We start from the raw sequence: 16,924 nt of genomic DNA, 5'->3' as shown, positions 1-16,924 counted from the left end.
GTATATGCCGGCTCTTCGGCTTAGAAATGGAGATGAGCACCAACCCCCAGAGTTGGACACGACTAGACTTAATGACAGGGGAAAACCTTTACCTTTACTAGATGCACCCTGGGACACTGGGAGACCAGGGTTCACTTTCTTGCTCTGGATGACCTTGGGCAAGTCAAAACTTTTTTTTCAACAAAACTAGGATCTGCTATAAATCAGAAATGGGATAAGTCATTAGACACACTATTAGAAGAATGGAAATCTTTTTAAAAACCTATCTATCTTATCTATCTGGGTTGCTGTTAGTATTCTGGGCTGTTTGGCAATGTTCCAGAACCATTCTCTCCTGACGTTTCGCCCACAACTATGGCAGGCATCCTCCGATGTTGTGAGGTCTGTTAGAAACTAGGCAAGTAAGGTTTATATATCTGTGGAATGTTCAGGGTGAGAGAAAGAACTTCGTCTGTTTGAGGGAAGTGTGAATGTTGCAATTGGCCACCTTGATTAGCATTGAATGGCCTTGCGGCTTCAAAGCCTGGCTGCTTCCTGCCTGGGGGAATCCTTTTTTGGGAGGTGATTAGCTGGCCCTGATTGTTTCATGTCTGGAATTCCCATGTTTTCAGAGTGTTGTTCTTTATTTGCTGTCCTGGTTTTAGAGTTTTTAAAAATATTTATAGCCAGATTTTGTTCATTCTCATGGTTTCCTCTGTGTAAACTGACATGGTGGTTGTAAGAGTGGTCCAATGCCCAAACACGCATCAGAGAAGATGAAAGGCATTGCAGACTATTCAATCAGAGAAGTCAGACATAGGAGAGCACTTGATGGACCAACCTGGACACAGCATATTTTTTGAGAACACAGAGAAATGCTGGACCACTCTAACAACTCAAAAAACAGGGGAATTCCAGAAAGGAAACAATCAGGGCCAGTTAACACCTCCCAACAAAGGACTCCCCCAGGCAGGAAACAGCCTGACTCACCAGTATTTTGGTGTGATGCAACGCTCCAGTGGGTCTCAGTGTAAAGTTTGCTTTTTAAAATAAGAATATAATTTTCTGTATACAGTATATGAGGCTAGGACCTGCTCTTTCCCTTTAAGGCAGATTTGTTTTTAAAGAAAAGCAGGCAGTAGGAAAATCAACGCTTCCAAATTTAACACGCTGCCTTTCCAAGCCCCGCCTCAGCCTATTATTATCACCCCCTGCAGAATTGGTTGCGTCCGTAAAAAGCTCCTTCCCAGGGACGGGTCTGTCTGTTTTCCAGCGGACGAGTCCATTTGAGCTACTTCGGGGGGGGGGGGGGGAAGATACTTTCAAATCCAAAAGGGAAAGTCCAGCCCTCGCCGATTGGAGGCGGAATCGCGGAAGACGGACTGAAGGAGAAATTCATCCCAAGGGTCATAAGTGCGTACACGTGTAGGGCCATACACACGTTACCTGATATATAACCAGCATAGCGGGCTGCAGGCATGTTTGGTATGAGAAGAAACTTAACACTAAGGGTACCTCTGAGCATGTGCAGAGTATTATGAGTTTTTACTAGTGTTATGATCAGTTAAAGACCAATGCTAGGTTTCAAACCCGTCTTGAAAAGTTAAAGCAAAGATCCAGGCTCTGATATTTGGAACTCTTAAGGGGGAACGTAATTGTGATACCATGTGCTAAAGTTTTAAAATAGTTTCTTACAGATTTATTGTCAATTTGGGGTTTAGAAATGATCTGGGTTTTACAATAGTTCGATGGTTGTGCTTTATGTGCTTTTGATTAGTTTCCAATTAATGTCAAGCCAATCATGGCAAGGTTTTTTTCAGAGCAGGTTTGTCTTTGCCTTCCTCTGAGGCTGAGACAGTGTGACTTGCCCAAAATTAGTCAATGGGGTTTCCATGACTGAGGCTGCAATTCAAACCCAGGTCTCCAATACTCGAGCCACTACACCATAATAGATACAATCTCTAGGTAAAGGTTTTCCCCTGGCATTAAGTCTAGTCGGGTCTGACTCTGGGGGTTGGTGCTCATCTCCATTTCTAAGCCGAAGAGCCGTCGTTGTCCGTAGACGCCTCCAAGGTCATGTGGCCATAGGCGTGACCATGCAGCGCCGTTACCTTCCCGCCAGAGCGGTACCTATTGATCTACTCACACTTGCATGTTTTCGAACTGCTAGGTTGGCAGAAGCTGGGACTAGCTTTTAGCTCCCGTGTAGGCCGAGGACGATGGCCTTCCAGTTGTGGGGTCTTGGGTGTGTGTCCGTAGATAGCCATCTACGGAGACCTATTCTTGACCCGCATGTTCTCCCACAGTGAGGATATCGGTTTCCAGGTGGGAGGCAGTCCCAGTCAGGGTTGGCTTGACGCTCCTTCCTCTTGGCATGTTTCTCCCTTAAGCCCTCCATTCGTGCCTCTTCGAACTCCGCAACACTGCTGGTCACAGCTGACCTCCAGTTAGAGCGCTCAAGGGCCAGGGATTGCCAGTTCTCAGTGTCTATGCCACAGTTTTTAAGGTTGGCTTTAAGTCCATTTTTAAATCCCTTTTCCTGCCCACCAACATTACGTTTCCCGTTCTTGAGTTGGGAGTAGAGTAACTGCTTTGGGAGACGGTGATTGGGCATTCGGACAACGTGTCCAGTCCAGCGGAGTTGATGGCATAGGAGCATCGCTTCAATGCTGGTGGTCTTTGCTTCTTCCAGCACACTGACATTTGTCCGCCTGTCTTCCCAAGAGATTTGCAGGATTTTACTGAGGCAACGCTGATGGAAACGCATTGAGTGTGACGTCTGTAGACCGTCCACATTTCGCAGGCATAGCATAGAGCAGGGTTGGGAGGACGATGGCTTTATAAACAAGCACCTTGGTATCTTTACGGATGTCCTGGTCATCAAACACTCTCTGCTTCAGGTTGTTGTATGTCTTTCAGGCTGTGTGGCCATGTTCCAGAAGTATTCTCTCCTGAAGTTTCGCCCACATCTATGGCGAAACGTCAGGAGAGAATATTTCTGGAACATGGCCACACAGCCTGAAAGACATACAACAACCCTGTAATCCCGGCCATGAAAGCCTTCGACAACACTTTCTGCTTCATTTGGAAAAATGCTGCACTCGCAGAGCTCAGGCGGTGTTGTATTTCAGTGTCGATGTTGACTTTTGTGGAGAGGTGGCTGCCAAGGTAGCAGAAATGGTCAACAGGGTCCTTTCAGACCATCAGCTGGGACTAACAGTGGGAGCTCACTCCACTCTGAATTTGAACCTGTGACCTTTCAGTCTACACGTTCAGCAGCTCAGCACTTTAACACGCTGTGCCACGGAGGGCTCCAATCTCTATTAAAGGTTCTTTTGTAAGCCGCTGTTTATCCCAACCATAGGGGGAAAGGTGGCATCTACATAAATTAAATTATGCATCCTGAGATAGGATTGAAATAAAAGCTAGGATAGACTAGGATTGGATACGTTGGAAACTCAGATTAGGCCCCAGTTCAGTGTCTTACATGTTAAATGGTTGGAAGTCAGCTGCGTACTTTGTGGTAGTTTTCACTGGCATGACTTTTCTGAGCATAAACATAGGGTGGAGCTATACTGCCATATAATGCGATCTGAAACTTCATTATATGGACAGTGTAGACCAGGCATGGGCAAACTTGGGTCCTCCAGGTGTTTTGGATATCAACTCCAACAATTCCTAACAGCCAGCAGACTGTTAGGAATTGTGGGGTTGAAGTCCAAAACACCTGGAGGGCCCAAGTTTGCCCATGCCTGGTGTAGACTCATAATATGCAGTTCAGTAGAGTTAAACTGCATTAGACGAATCTACACTGACTATATAATGTTTCAAGCTGCATTACATGGCAGTGTAGATGGCCATACAAATAATTCTGTGTTGTATATTAGCTCCCTAGATATTTTGGATGATAGTTCTCAATCCCATAATAAAGGTAGATTATGAGATCATAGGAGCTGTACTTCAGTGTACAGTGTTCCCTCACTACTTCGCGGTTCACTTTTTGCAGATTCACTGTTTCACGGTTTTTCAATAAACTCTAAAAGACTATTATAAATCAGGAGAAGCTAAAGGGAGAGAAAAGGAGCCCAAGTGGCAACAGGAGGAGAAGGAGGCGATTTATCAACACACAATTGGTTGATAAAGACTTAAAATAGTGTATAAATACTAAAATAATGTATAAATATTAAAATAAATATAGTGTCCCTACTTCATGGATTTTCACTTATTGCGGGTGGTCCTGGAACCTAACCCCAGCAATAAGTGAGGGAACATTGTATTCACCAGGTAGGCTTCATTTGAGTTCAGTATGTTAAATAAGGGTGATGATTAGGTGTAGCCCACATATTATTGGACCACAACTCCCAGCATTCTTCATCATTAGCAAAGGCTAATGGGATCTACATTCCAATGTTAGATGGAAGTCTGTGTGATTTCCACCCCGATTTAAAAGGAACAGCCAGAAACCTGTGAAATGTTTGAAAAAAAATGTCAGGTGGCATCTTTTCCTCATCCTGTATTTATTCTCTCATCAGGAGAGATGGATAATTGTTGTTGTTGTTGTTGTTGTTGTTGTTGTTGTTATTGTTGTTATATTATCCATGGATGATATTCTCAGACTTATAGATGTGTACTTGGATATAAGTCCCACAGAGTTTGTCCTAGGAAAGGTAGTTTTCTAGATAGACAGGTTTGATTTTCAAATAGAGCTGAGATTCAGCTTATACTTAGTACCAGTCCAACCTAGTAATATGCTTTTGACATATAAATTTCTATTATCCTGTTTTATACCATGCTACAATAGTATTATGTCATGTTTTCTTGGTAGTTGTTCAAATTTGTGGATGTTCTTATGATAACAAAGTTGTAGACCAGGCATCAATAAGTTGAGGTTTTTTTTTAGTTAACAATAGAAACCAAACAGAAGATGATAATTACAAGTTGAACACTATTTTTCTAAAATTGGGTGGCTGAGAAAGTGGCACCTAAAATTTCTGAAAGTTTATACAAACTTAGTTTCATGCACAAGATTGTTATAAATATTGTATAAAATTATCATTGGGTTGTGTGTATAAGGTGTAAATGAAGCAAATGTCATGTTTCCCAACTCATTTGGGAACTCAATGATATCTCATTTTGTACATACAGTAGAGTCTCGCTTATCCAACATAAACGGGCCGACAGAACATTGGATAAGCAAAAATGTTGAATAATAAGGAGGGATTAAGGAAAAGCCTATTAAATGTCAAATTACATTATGATTTTACAAATTAAGCACCAAAACATCATGTTTTACAACAAATTGACATAAAAGCAGTTCAATACACGGTAACATTATGTAGTAATTACTGTATTTACCAATTTAGCACCAAAATATTGCGATGTATTGAAAATATTAACTACTAAAGGCAGACTGCTTTGGGTAATACAGAACGTTGGATAAGCGAAGCTTGGATAAGCGAGACTTTACTGTATATGCAAATACAGGTTTTCCAAAATAATAATACAACAACATCCAAAACACTTTTGATCCCAAGCATTTCAGATAAACGATACCTAACGCATATTGCACATGCAACTTCTGTGACTTACATATTTCAGACAATCTAAAATACTCCTGTTTTTTGTGCTGTCTTTGTTTTATTTAATGTTGCTATAATGTTATCAGCTGAATCAGTGTCCTTTTCATTCTTTCTATGCAGCATGTGGAGAGGCTTAGGGGCTCACTAAAACCAGAGAGGAGAGAATTCATAGTTTTTAAAAAGAATAATAAATAGAAATATTTGCACTCTGTTGTTATCTGCTAGGTGCTAATTTATGGCTTGTTTATTGTGCCAGATTTTGGCAGTGTCTGAATCTGTGTATGATGTATTTCAGCAAGATAAAATAAGGAGAAAAGAACTAGTTTGATCCTGCAGAAAATCCAGTTTTGTGGTTATGGAAGGGAAGACGCAGGGCCAAGGGCTGGGGATAAATAACATTAAACTTCCTAGGAAATCAAGGAATAAATCTTTTAAAGAAGCAGCAAAAGGTAAACTCTGTATCATTTTGGTGGAAAGTCCAACATCGAAAAAATAGTATTTTTACTGAGAGATGTTGACAGCAAGGTCTCATATTATGTGCCCTGCTTTGCCCCTCGCAGCAAATAAGATTCGAGAGAGCTTTATGGAAACTCATCAGTCAGATTGCACACAGTAAACTATTTTATTTCATTTCACTGCTTTGTGTGAGCACTGCTTTGGATTGGATTGTTTGAAAGCCATCTGGAGGCTGAGAGACCACTGGGTTTAAGGATGTGAAAGCGAATATATGTAAATGATTACAGTATATATTGTAACTGTAATATATATATACACACACACACACACACACACTGTATATATAAAGTGTATATACATGTATGCACACACATAATGTATATGCGTTTGTGCATGTATATATGGATATAAGTGGTTAACAAACAGTGTGTGTGTGTGTATATATATATATATGTATGTATGTGTGTGTGTGTGTGTGTGTGTGTGTATATATATATATATATATATATATATATATATATATATATTATATATAAAGAGCAATATGTTTTAACTTCCCCCTTCTTTAGTCAGTAAAGATGAAATTGAGCTGCAGTCAAGGTGGCAGTTTAGAACAATGTTTTCAACATTCTTCAGTGGGTGATGGCTTTATCCTCTAGAATAGATTGTGTTTGTGTCTTAGGATCTTAAATCTATAAATCCAGAAATTCTCCCGTTTGTTCAAAAGGCCTGAATATGATGGCACCTCAGTAGCAAAGAGGAGACAAATCAGAAATGTGATGATGTTCCATTTTGAAATGCCTGTCCACTGCTTGCTTTAGTTTTCTCGACAGGATAAATATAGATTTAGTTCTGTTTTTGTATTCTCGTAATGTATGCTTTAGGCTCATGCAATAAACTGTGAATGCTTGGGGTGGTTGGATGGGTTTTTTTTTTTATCCACATGTGGTCGTCTGCAGCCTCGTTTCCTTGCTACTTATAATAAGGTCCATGAGTAGAAGGGGGGAAAATCACAGCAGGTAAAGAGCAATAAAAGGTGGTATTTTCACAACATCTTTCTTCATTTGGATAATTCAAGAATGGCTCTGTATTGAGGCTTTCCACAGATGTCTGTGATCAGAAAATCTGTTGTATTTCCAACTAGCTTGTAGGTTTTCCTCTGAATGAGCACAGGCTACATTATCATTAGCATATTGGAGTTCTATAACAGATGTTGTTGTGATTTTAGTTTTAACTTTCAGCCTGCTGAGGTTAAAGAGCTTGATATCTGTCCGATAGGTGATTTCCACATCTCTGGGAAGTTTCCCATCAACGAGGTTTAGAATCATAGCTATGAAGATGGAAAATAGGGTTGGCAATAACACATCCCTGTTTGATACTTGATCCCACTTTAAATGGGTCATTTTGGGAGCTGTTGCTGTCCAAGACTGTTGCCATCATGGAGGAGCCACAGGACATTCACAAATTTATCAGGTTATCCAATTTTCAAGAAGATGGTCCAGACAGCATTGCGATTCACGGTGTCAAATACGTACGTTTTAAATGGTCTGTGAACTATGGATACAGACACACACAAGTTGGCTTCCTGTTAGTGACATATGCAGATGGAAGTCCATGTTTTATTTGTACATATATGTCTTCTTTTGGTTGTTCTGCAAGTTGATATTCCTTTCTCCCTTCTGCAATGACTAAAGCCCATCTGGACCTACAATTGGGTTTCAGCAGCCCTCTCCCATAGGAGACCCAGATGTAATCCTCCTGCTTCTGACTATAGGGATGTAGCCAGATGCTTCTCTGATCTCCTCCCCCGTCGCCACAAATGATTTTAATTTTAGAGTAAAACATTATATAATTATCCATTTGAAAATGTCCTATTCTTGTCCATTTCAACCAAATATGGGTATGACTCTTTTAAGACAAGGTATGGAACACAATTTCCTGTTTTCCCTAATTAGTGTTTCCCACATTTTATATTGCTGCTATGTATGTTGTATAGTTTCAGACTTTCCTTTCACATCTGAGCTGCTTAGGAGTTTGAGCCCAGTTACATCCTTGGACACATTACTGCTAATACATGTCTTCTGCTCTTCCTCAGTAGTTGATTGAGCGCCTTCTGACCTGGGAGCTTCATGTTCCAGTACTATCTTTTGTTTAGTTTTGGATTGGATTGTCATAAAGGGCATGCAGGAGTTTATTCAGCACCCCCTTCTGCATATTCCTAGCTCCTTTAGAGTCAACTCAAGAGAGATCCTCAACAGTTTCTCCACTTCCAAATATACACATACACACATACACTATTGCTGCCCAGTAGCTATTTGGCACATTTGGCCTGGCAAAAGTCTATCTGAAGTGAGAGATCATATTGGCACTGCTATCATCAATATAACCTCTTGCCTTATAAGAGTTTGCATTCCTACGAGCCAGAGAGTCTTAATGATTCTCTAAACTACAAAGGATTTCATAGGGGATTAGCACGGCAGTTAAAGCAAAATCATAGTGTTGTAATTGTGTAACATGAAAAGCCCCTGGACTGTTTATTATTATTGCCTATGGTGGCACATGCTGAGAAGTCTATTATTTTCATGGTCAAAGTTAGTAAAGTGTGTTTGATATGAGTGACTCATATATTGTTTGAATTCAGTACAGCACATGGTTTTATATGATTAATTCTATAGATGTGAAGCCTTTGATTGGTGATCTTTTTAATTTTTCAGTATGTCTTTCAAATATACGATGCTTTCATAAGAGATGCGAAAAATGCTTTTTTCTGAACTGTAACATTTGTGTCTACAAGCTTATGAATGTGGTTAATGTGGCATGTAGCATGAGACAAAGGTTTTAGTAGGAATGAAAGCCAATAGAAATGGATCATAACTACATCTAATTAAACAATGTTAGTCATTCATTTCTGTGAATATATGCAGTCTTCAGGATAAGTATTATCAGTTGTCAAACACATTTTTATTCGTATTTATCTATCCAGAAGAATGACAGACTGAATTCTTTCTAAAGGCTATAAAAGCTATAAAGTGCAGACCTGAGAAAAGTTGAGGCAGTGAGGGGATTCTGGGAGTTAAAGTCCAACAAAGTAACTTTTGCAAGCTGGAAAATGGCAGTATGTGGTTGAGGCTGGGGCTGGACAGAAGGTAGATTGCAATATTTGGGGGGTTTGATTCCAAACTGTTTAACAATAGCAGCAGCAAAGTCACTGGACTGCTGTGAGTTTTCCGGGTTGATTGGCCATGTTCCAGAAGCATTATCTCCTGATGTTTCACCCACATCTATGACAGGTATCCTCAGAGGTTGTGAGTGTGCCTGCCATAGATGTGGGTTAAATGTCAGGAGAAAATACTTCTGGAACATGTCTATACAGCCCGAAAAACTCACAGCAACCCAGTGATTCCAGCCATGAAAGCCTTTGACAATGGCAAAGTTGTTGTTTCCACCTGAAGAAATTGTCTGGAATGGAAAAAAATCTTGAGTCAACCAAGAGTAAGCTTTTATGTAAAAGAACAGTGAACTGTTTTCAGTTCTAGTACTGAAAGTGAATTCATTTATTTAATTTTAAACACATTCCTTTTGTGCCTGACTTTGGCTGATAGATTACCTTTTTTTGTATCCTGAAATGATACAGAGCTGCCTCCTAGAGACATTTCTTTTTCCTCATTTGGCCCTCACCCCAAATAGCAGAGAGCAAAATGAGAAGTGATTTTCTGCTTGCCAGAAATCATGCCCTCTTCCACATCTTTATTTAACACAAACACAGCGCCGAAACCGCCATTGTGACTTCACTGCATGAATATGTTGATTGCCTCTGTATTACGCTGCTAAAAATATAAAGAGACACTTGAAACCCGACATTCTGTGCTGTAGAGACTGTGTAAATATGTCACATAGAGTCATTTCCATTTCTTTGCAGGTGTTCGCTTTAGAACTAGCAGTTCACAGATTAGATGCAGCTAATTCATGTTGTTCATGAAGAAGCAATCACAAATAATTATGATGGCAACCACACAATTTGCATATAGGTATAGAATGCTAATTATGAAGTCATCAGTGTAAAATATGTGAAAACACTTGTTTTAGCAATGAGGCTTTGATAATTTTTTTAAAAGGTTAGAATTTTGGAAACTTTTGAATGTGATCATCTGCTTTATATATTTCATGGAGGACGCAGTCCTACTCTGCACTTTCTGGGAAATTAATTTCACCAAGTACATTGGGACCTGGAGGTTAATATGCTTAGAATTGCATCATCCAAGCATATTGCATATTTTTGTTTGAGACTAAGACCCACTTCAGACAGTGCAATCCCAAGTAATGAACTATAGAATTGCAGCCTAATGATCGTGTTGTTTGCCTACTCAGTGGGGTTGGGTTGCTTACAAATGAGTATAGTACAATTGCCCTCATGATGACTTACAGGCTTCCTGGGTGGATGAAATAAATGTCCACCTAGTCTCTGATTGAAGAAAGACCTTGGATTTAATCTCATTGAGCTATGACAGCTAAAGTGGTAGTAAACTGCATCAATTATTCTGAAGAAAGCAGTTCTATCAGTAGAAGTGATCCAGAAGTCTGGTAGAAATGGCTAGGTAGGATCTTCCCTCTGAAAACTGGTGCTAGTCTCCAACAAGAAAAGACTTTGTGATGGGCAAAGCTGGACAAAGTTATTTATTTGGACCATGACTCACAAAACCCTGTGCCCACCATGGGAAGGAAACACAGTTAACTCCCCATCTCGATCTCAGTTTCACATTTTATATTGTTGCTGCAGAGTGGAAGGTGACAGGTTGTGTATGGCTAGTTTTGAGTGTGGTCAAGAAATCTTCAAGACTGTTTGGCTGGAAAAATTGGATTTTCTTAATACTTTCGGGGTTCACAGAAGGATGATCTCCCTTTTGGCTGCAGGTTAATGCCTCTATTCTGACCTTGCTTAAAATTAAACTATTTTGGAAAATTGTGTTCTTAAAGCTAATTGGTGCAGCTGGAGAAAAATGTGAGAAGCTGCACTTGGAGCTTTTATGCAAGGGGAGTGTGTGAATTATTCAACTGTGAACTATAGCAGACACCAACTTGTGTCATATTATAGAGTCTGGAGAGATGCGAACGTGAAGGATATCAGAGACTGTTCCAGAGAGGGCTGACATCTCTGTAAGCATCTCGGGCATTTCGAATTTATGTAAAAATATAGCATTCTTTGAGTGTTTGGCCGTGTACTTATAGATGATCCTATTATTTTAGTAATAATATTTTTAAAATATTATTATTAAAAGACATTCTACATCTTGCAAGAGAAAAATAATCGATAGATTTTACAGAGCCTTAAAGGTACATCAAATTTCACTCAGGACGTTAGTATTGTATTGTTTTATAGTTCATACTGCATTGCTTATATGTTATGGGACAGGCATCATGGCGTTCTAAGATGGTTTAGTCTGTAATTCTTATCAACCCTGCACTGCATATCAAAGGTGTGTGGGAGTTGTAGTCCAAAGCATCTGTAGGTTGTCAGGTTGCCTACCTGGGAAGGTGATAAAAAGAAGCTGCACATTTTGTTTATTATAGAACAAGGGTTTGTTTGGTTTTAGTTTTCTGAGGCTTTGCATTTCAACTGTCTATGCTCCTCTTTTCTGCCATTCATTGCTCAGGTTAGTCTGTTTAAGTGATAATAAAAAGGTTCAAAAGATGTTTGGGATTTTCTTCAACTGGTCCAAAACATTGCAGCCAAATTACTAAACTGGGCTGGCTGTACGGAACGAGCCACTGCATTGTTGGCTGCTAGACTGTTTCTGGGCACAATTCAAAGTGCTGGTTTTGACCTATAAAGCCCTATACTACCTACCCCTCCAAGTGGAACTAGCAGGGGAAAGGGTCAGTGCTTCGGCATCAGTACTTTGGCATCTCTGAATGGCCTTAAATTGTTGCCATCCCTTCCCTGACAGAAACAGTTAGGAGGATCAACCTTGAACAACCTTGGAACTGATAGACGGATTCAGACTTCTTTGTTGAATGGGCTGAGCAACCTGCTCCGCAGTAATAGCTCTGGGGAGTTCTCCATTAGAGTCTATATATTCTGAGCCCTCTTGGTTTGGCAATTCTACCTTGAGGTAGCTGTCTGTATTGGGAAGAGCTGTGGGTTCACAAGAGGTGCCACTTTGAAAGAGGCTGCTAGTAAAAGATAGCTGCTAGCAAGAGATCTGTGAAGAAAAGTATTTAATGTTGAATGATCCCATTATATAAGAATCCCAGTGGTTTTTTGAAATGCCAATTTATTACTCTTCATATAAAAGATATAGTAGCACATTTTCCTCTGCCCGCCAGCTTATTGCTTAGATTAAATTATTCTTCCAAGGGTCACTCTGTCACTCAATACAAGGTACCTGTATGCACTTTGTCCTTCATTTTACTAATTTTGCGGCACACCCAGGAGCTCATAAATTAAAATGCAGACACAGCACTTTATTGTAGATTCTTGTAATTAATCATGAATGTCTCCGATTACTGGCTGTTTCAGGAGATCCTTCTTTGGTCGTTGGTAACATCATTTATTATTGATGCACTATAGAAATATAAGTGATCCAGGAATACTCATTGCACAATTTATTGTAAAAATGTATTTTTGTATATTTGAAAATATGTAGCTAAAATAGTTACATGTGTTTTATTTACAGTGTTTTGCATTCTCATCCATGTACATTTCATATTAAAGATACACCTTTCCCTAACATGGTATTTTGTATCATGGTAACTATTTTGGATTGCTACAGCTTGCATGATAAAAGGTTGGAGTGTAAGAACTATCAATCAAAATGTCTATTTGGTTCATATATGAACAGAGCAGCCATGTATATGCCTGGTTTTCCTCTTCCGTCGAGTTTGACCTTCAGATTCAGGACAAAATAGGGACTTCCCTTGATAAGAAATGCATGTGCCATGTAAATAGAATAGAATCTGCATGTGTAAGGTATGTTTTGAATGTGTTATTTCTTCATGGGATTTCTGGAGCCACATGGATAGTTAAATTTATGAGCTTTACTGAGCAAAGTGGTCTATTTTTAGGAGGATATTTTTCTTTTTGTCTTCATTGTCATGGTAGGTGTATTGTCAGTGCTTTACAACTATCAAAAAGAATGAAGTATTTGCAGAGTACTGCTTTGAAGCCATAAACTTTACAGCTGTGTATCTTCCTCTGATCAGATGATGTACTATGGCATCTTTATTTAAAATACAATAGCATGTGTGTGTGTGTGTGTGCACTTGCATCTGTTCAAAATAGATTTCCTGAGGGCTATATCAAAGATTCTGAAGAGCCCTATTTTACTAGAAGTCTCTGTCATGGAAATTCAAACCTATCTTTCAAGTTAATACTTATGGACAGAAATGGATATCTTTTTAATAGGATAACTTTTCTGTGAACAGGCTAAAAGCAGGTTTGTCGCCTCAGTCTCCAAGCAGGTTGACAGCAAATTGTTTTTTGGCATAGGAGGACAACATGAATGCAGAGCATTTATCTGAAACATAACTAGTTAGGGATATAATATTTGTTTGAAAAGCTTGTCAATGTAGTTCAGTGATCTTACTTGCCTTTATTGCTTGTGATGGTGGGGAGGGAGGTTCTGGTGATGTGAGAGAACTTTCCTTCCAACGCTGGCACCTTGTCTGTTGATCCACATTCCCCCAACAAGATCAAAATGTGATGGAAGCCTTCTTTTTTGCTTTAAAAATGACCAAAGGGATCAAAGATCTGGAATCCAAGCCCTATGAGGAATGGCTGAGGGAGATTTCAGTCCCATCTGTTCATTGCATCCTCCTGAACTTGCTTTCCAGACTCTCAGTGATGAACACAGAAGTAATTAAACAAATTGGTGAAACCCACTTCAAACAGAGATCTTGCTGCAGTGTTAAAATGTGGCCAAGAGAGAAAACCAGAAGGTGCCAAGAACGCTTCCCAAGGAAGTTCGTTTTCTTCCACCAATTGGCCTGAACAAAAAGGAGATTGGACAAGAATGATATTCAAAACAAGCAGGAACGTATCCAGAGAAGGGTGACTAAAATGATTAAAGATTTGAAAGTCAAGCCTATGAGAGGCAGCTTAGGGAGCTGAGTATGTTTAATTTGGCGAAAAGATGTCTGAGAGAGGACATGATAGCCATGTTTATATACTTGAAAGAATGTCATATTAAGGAGGGGTCAGGCTTGTTTTCTGCTGCTTTGGAGATTAGGATACAGAGCAATGGATTCAAGCTGTAGGGAAAGAGATTCCACCTAAACATTTCGAAGAACGTCCTGATGGTAAGAGCTGTTTGGGACTAGAATATGCTGCCTCAGAGGGTGATGGAGTCTTCTTCTTTGGAGATTTTCAAGCAGAGGCTGAATTGCCATCTTTCAGGGGTGGTTTCATTGTGTGTTCCTGCATGGTGGGGGCTAGACTGTGATCTCTTCCAACTATGATTCTTTCACATCCATATGCTGGCTCTTGCTTACATAATTTTTGGACCCATCATCCCCTGAAATGTCTAGTCAACATAGCTGTATCGATCTTCACACTCATATCCCTTCTTACTGACTTCAGGTCAGGTCAGAGAAGTAAAGCTATATCTTAGGAACCATTCAAAAAGTTTTCATCCATGATGACACACCTCAAGATATACTGTCAAAATCAAATGTTGCCCGTGTGCAAAAATGAAAAGATTGTCACTCCTTGTCAACAACAGAAAGAATGTAAACCATGTGCACTTCTAGATTGTTCTAAAGAAGAATGGGATCTCATAATCTGGTTCCTTGGGGCTTTATGAGTTTTGCTAGGTGTTGTCACTGCTGCCTGTTCCATTCTGTTTGGGAGTAATTTGTAGAGATTTTAAAAAATTAATTAGAGTTCTTCTGAAAGCTTTTTGAAAAAAATGAGGAATGGTCTCTTGAGGTAGGTGAAGAGTAAATTTGCTCCTTTTGGTGCCAAAGGGCCATTCTTTGATACTTTATAGTTCAAACATGATGCCGTTGTAATTAAAAAAGGAGGAAAAGAGAACAATATTTTTTTATTCTGAAACATCTCAGATTTAAAAAGAAATCCACGAATGAGTGCAAATACAATGTCGCATCTTGTGTAAGGAACTGCAAAACATTTCTTTCCTGGATGTTTTTTACCTACAACTCCCAAAAATCCCAGCCAGTTTACCAACTGTTAGGATTTCTGGAAGTTGAAGGCCAAAAACATATGGGGACCCCAGGTTGAGAACCATTGTTTTAAAGAGAACTACAGCAACACATAGTGCCATTAGGTTGTCAGGTTTTCAAGATATCAAGAATACTCAGTTCATCTAGTTGGGACATGTGAGACAGCCTACATAAATTCTGTGTCAATTTTCATGAGGAGGACCTCTCATGAAGAGTTCCAGGTGCTTGCAAGTTCTCAAATCTAATATGAATGCCAAACCTCTGGAAAACTGATGGTAAGCCCACCACCATCACAGAAGGAAAAAAATACTGCCACTGACTTGGATGTGCTGCTTGGTCAGAAGTGCAAAAAGTGATTATATTTGTATATGTATATTTTCTTTTATTGTGTTGTTTAATGTGCTATGATTGTTGTTCTATTATATTTTGTTGTATTGTATTGTTCTGGGCATGGCCCCATGTAAGCCGCCCCGAGTCCCCGTTGGGGAGATGGTGGCGGGGTATAAATAAAGTTTTTATTATTATTATTATTATTATGACATCCTTTTACCTAGGTTGGTTCCAAAACTCCAACTCTGCCCTTATTCTCCCAATTATTTCCTTGCTGGAATGGAAATGTGGGCTTGTGTCCGTGCTGTTTTATGGATTCTTTAGTTTTGTCATGCATGGCCTGACTCCAATTTGGACTTGATAGAGAGCCATAGACAGGTTTCAAACAGCAGCAAGAATATGTTTATTAAACACAGTAAAATGCATTAACATTTAATAAAATATTATTTATGCCACTCCAAACCATAGGAAGTTCTCCCTTCCTTCTCTAACCCAAAGTCCTTGCTTCAGCTCCAATCCCTGTCTCTATCAAGTCATATCCCTATCTATGTCAATTTCAAACCCTGTCTGAATCCTACAGAAGCAAAACCGTCTTTTGATACATTCTGTTCTCTCCGTGGCCCCTCTTTACAGCCTCTGAGCCCTACCTGGTTTCCTTGAAGCCAGGTCTGCCTAAGGCTCCTTCACATTGGATACCAGCCAAACTCACAACAAACTTCCCTGTCATACACTCACTTTTAGCATGTAATTTGAGGGCAGAGGGTTCAACCAATACCTAGAAATATGGGGTATCCTCTTGGTTGCTCATACATAAATAGATGTCTGACCTTTAAATAAAGGACATCTCTTACAGTTAGGGACACTTTGCAACCCTGATGTCAACCTCCCAACAAATCCATGGAAGAAATATTATGTGACCCGCTTATTATGCTGTAGCACTTTTCCATGAGAGTTATTATTACCTTGCCTGCATAATAGAGGCAGTTGTTTGGGAACAAATTCAGTGAGCTATTTTTTGAGAGAGAGACTGAAGTGTTGGCAAATTTTATTCTGGGGTGTTGTGAATTTAAAACAAAAACAAAAAAAGGTGTAAATTGACTTTTGACTCCTATTTTCATCTTAGCAGAGTGTTGCTAACTTGATTAATGCTTCCCTTTTCTTAAAGCAAGTGAAGTTGTTCCCAGGACCTTTCCTAATGATCCTTAATTCACAGTGTTTGTTGTTACAGATGCTGCAGTAAAAGCTGCAGCTTCACGGAATCATGTATTCTTAATTAGGCTTTCATTAGTTTACAACTTTGTACCAGAATTTTCTCAGTGAGAATAAAATGCAAATTGGCCACTATAGGAAATCAATTGCATTAAAAAGAAAACACTTGAAGTTTTTATTATTGGGTCCAAATT

General features: G+C 39.5%; 1 protein-coding gene across 6 annotated transcripts in view; it reads left to right on the top strand.

Annotated features, from left to right (window-relative positions):
- The first annotated feature begins 1,189 nt into the window (after positions 1-1,189).
- The window catches only part of LOC103277529 (retinol-binding protein 1), a 113,492-nt gene continuing 97,757 nt past the window's right edge, over positions 1,190-16,924 (top strand). For 2 of the 6 annotated variants that reach the window (XM_062976555.1, XM_016992107.2), the window contains exon 1: positions 1,190-1,392. The gene's annotated coding sequence lies outside the window, so the exon portion shown is untranslated. Of the gene's footprint in view, positions 1,465-16,924 lie in introns of all 6 variants that reach the window. The other 4 variants (XM_016992106.2, XM_062976554.1, XM_016992105.2 and 1 more) reach the window with 4 other exon arrangements.

The sequence above is a fragment of the Anolis carolinensis genome, chromosome 3 (genome assembly GCF_035594765.1).
Source record: "Anolis carolinensis isolate JA03-04 chromosome 3, rAnoCar3.1.pri, whole genome shotgun sequence".
In the NCBI taxonomy this organism is placed as follows: domain Eukaryota; kingdom Metazoa; phylum Chordata; class Lepidosauria; order Squamata; family Dactyloidae; genus Anolis; species Anolis carolinensis.
Note: the sequence above shows the minus strand (reverse complement) of the source record. Positions and strands in the feature narration are given on the sequence as shown.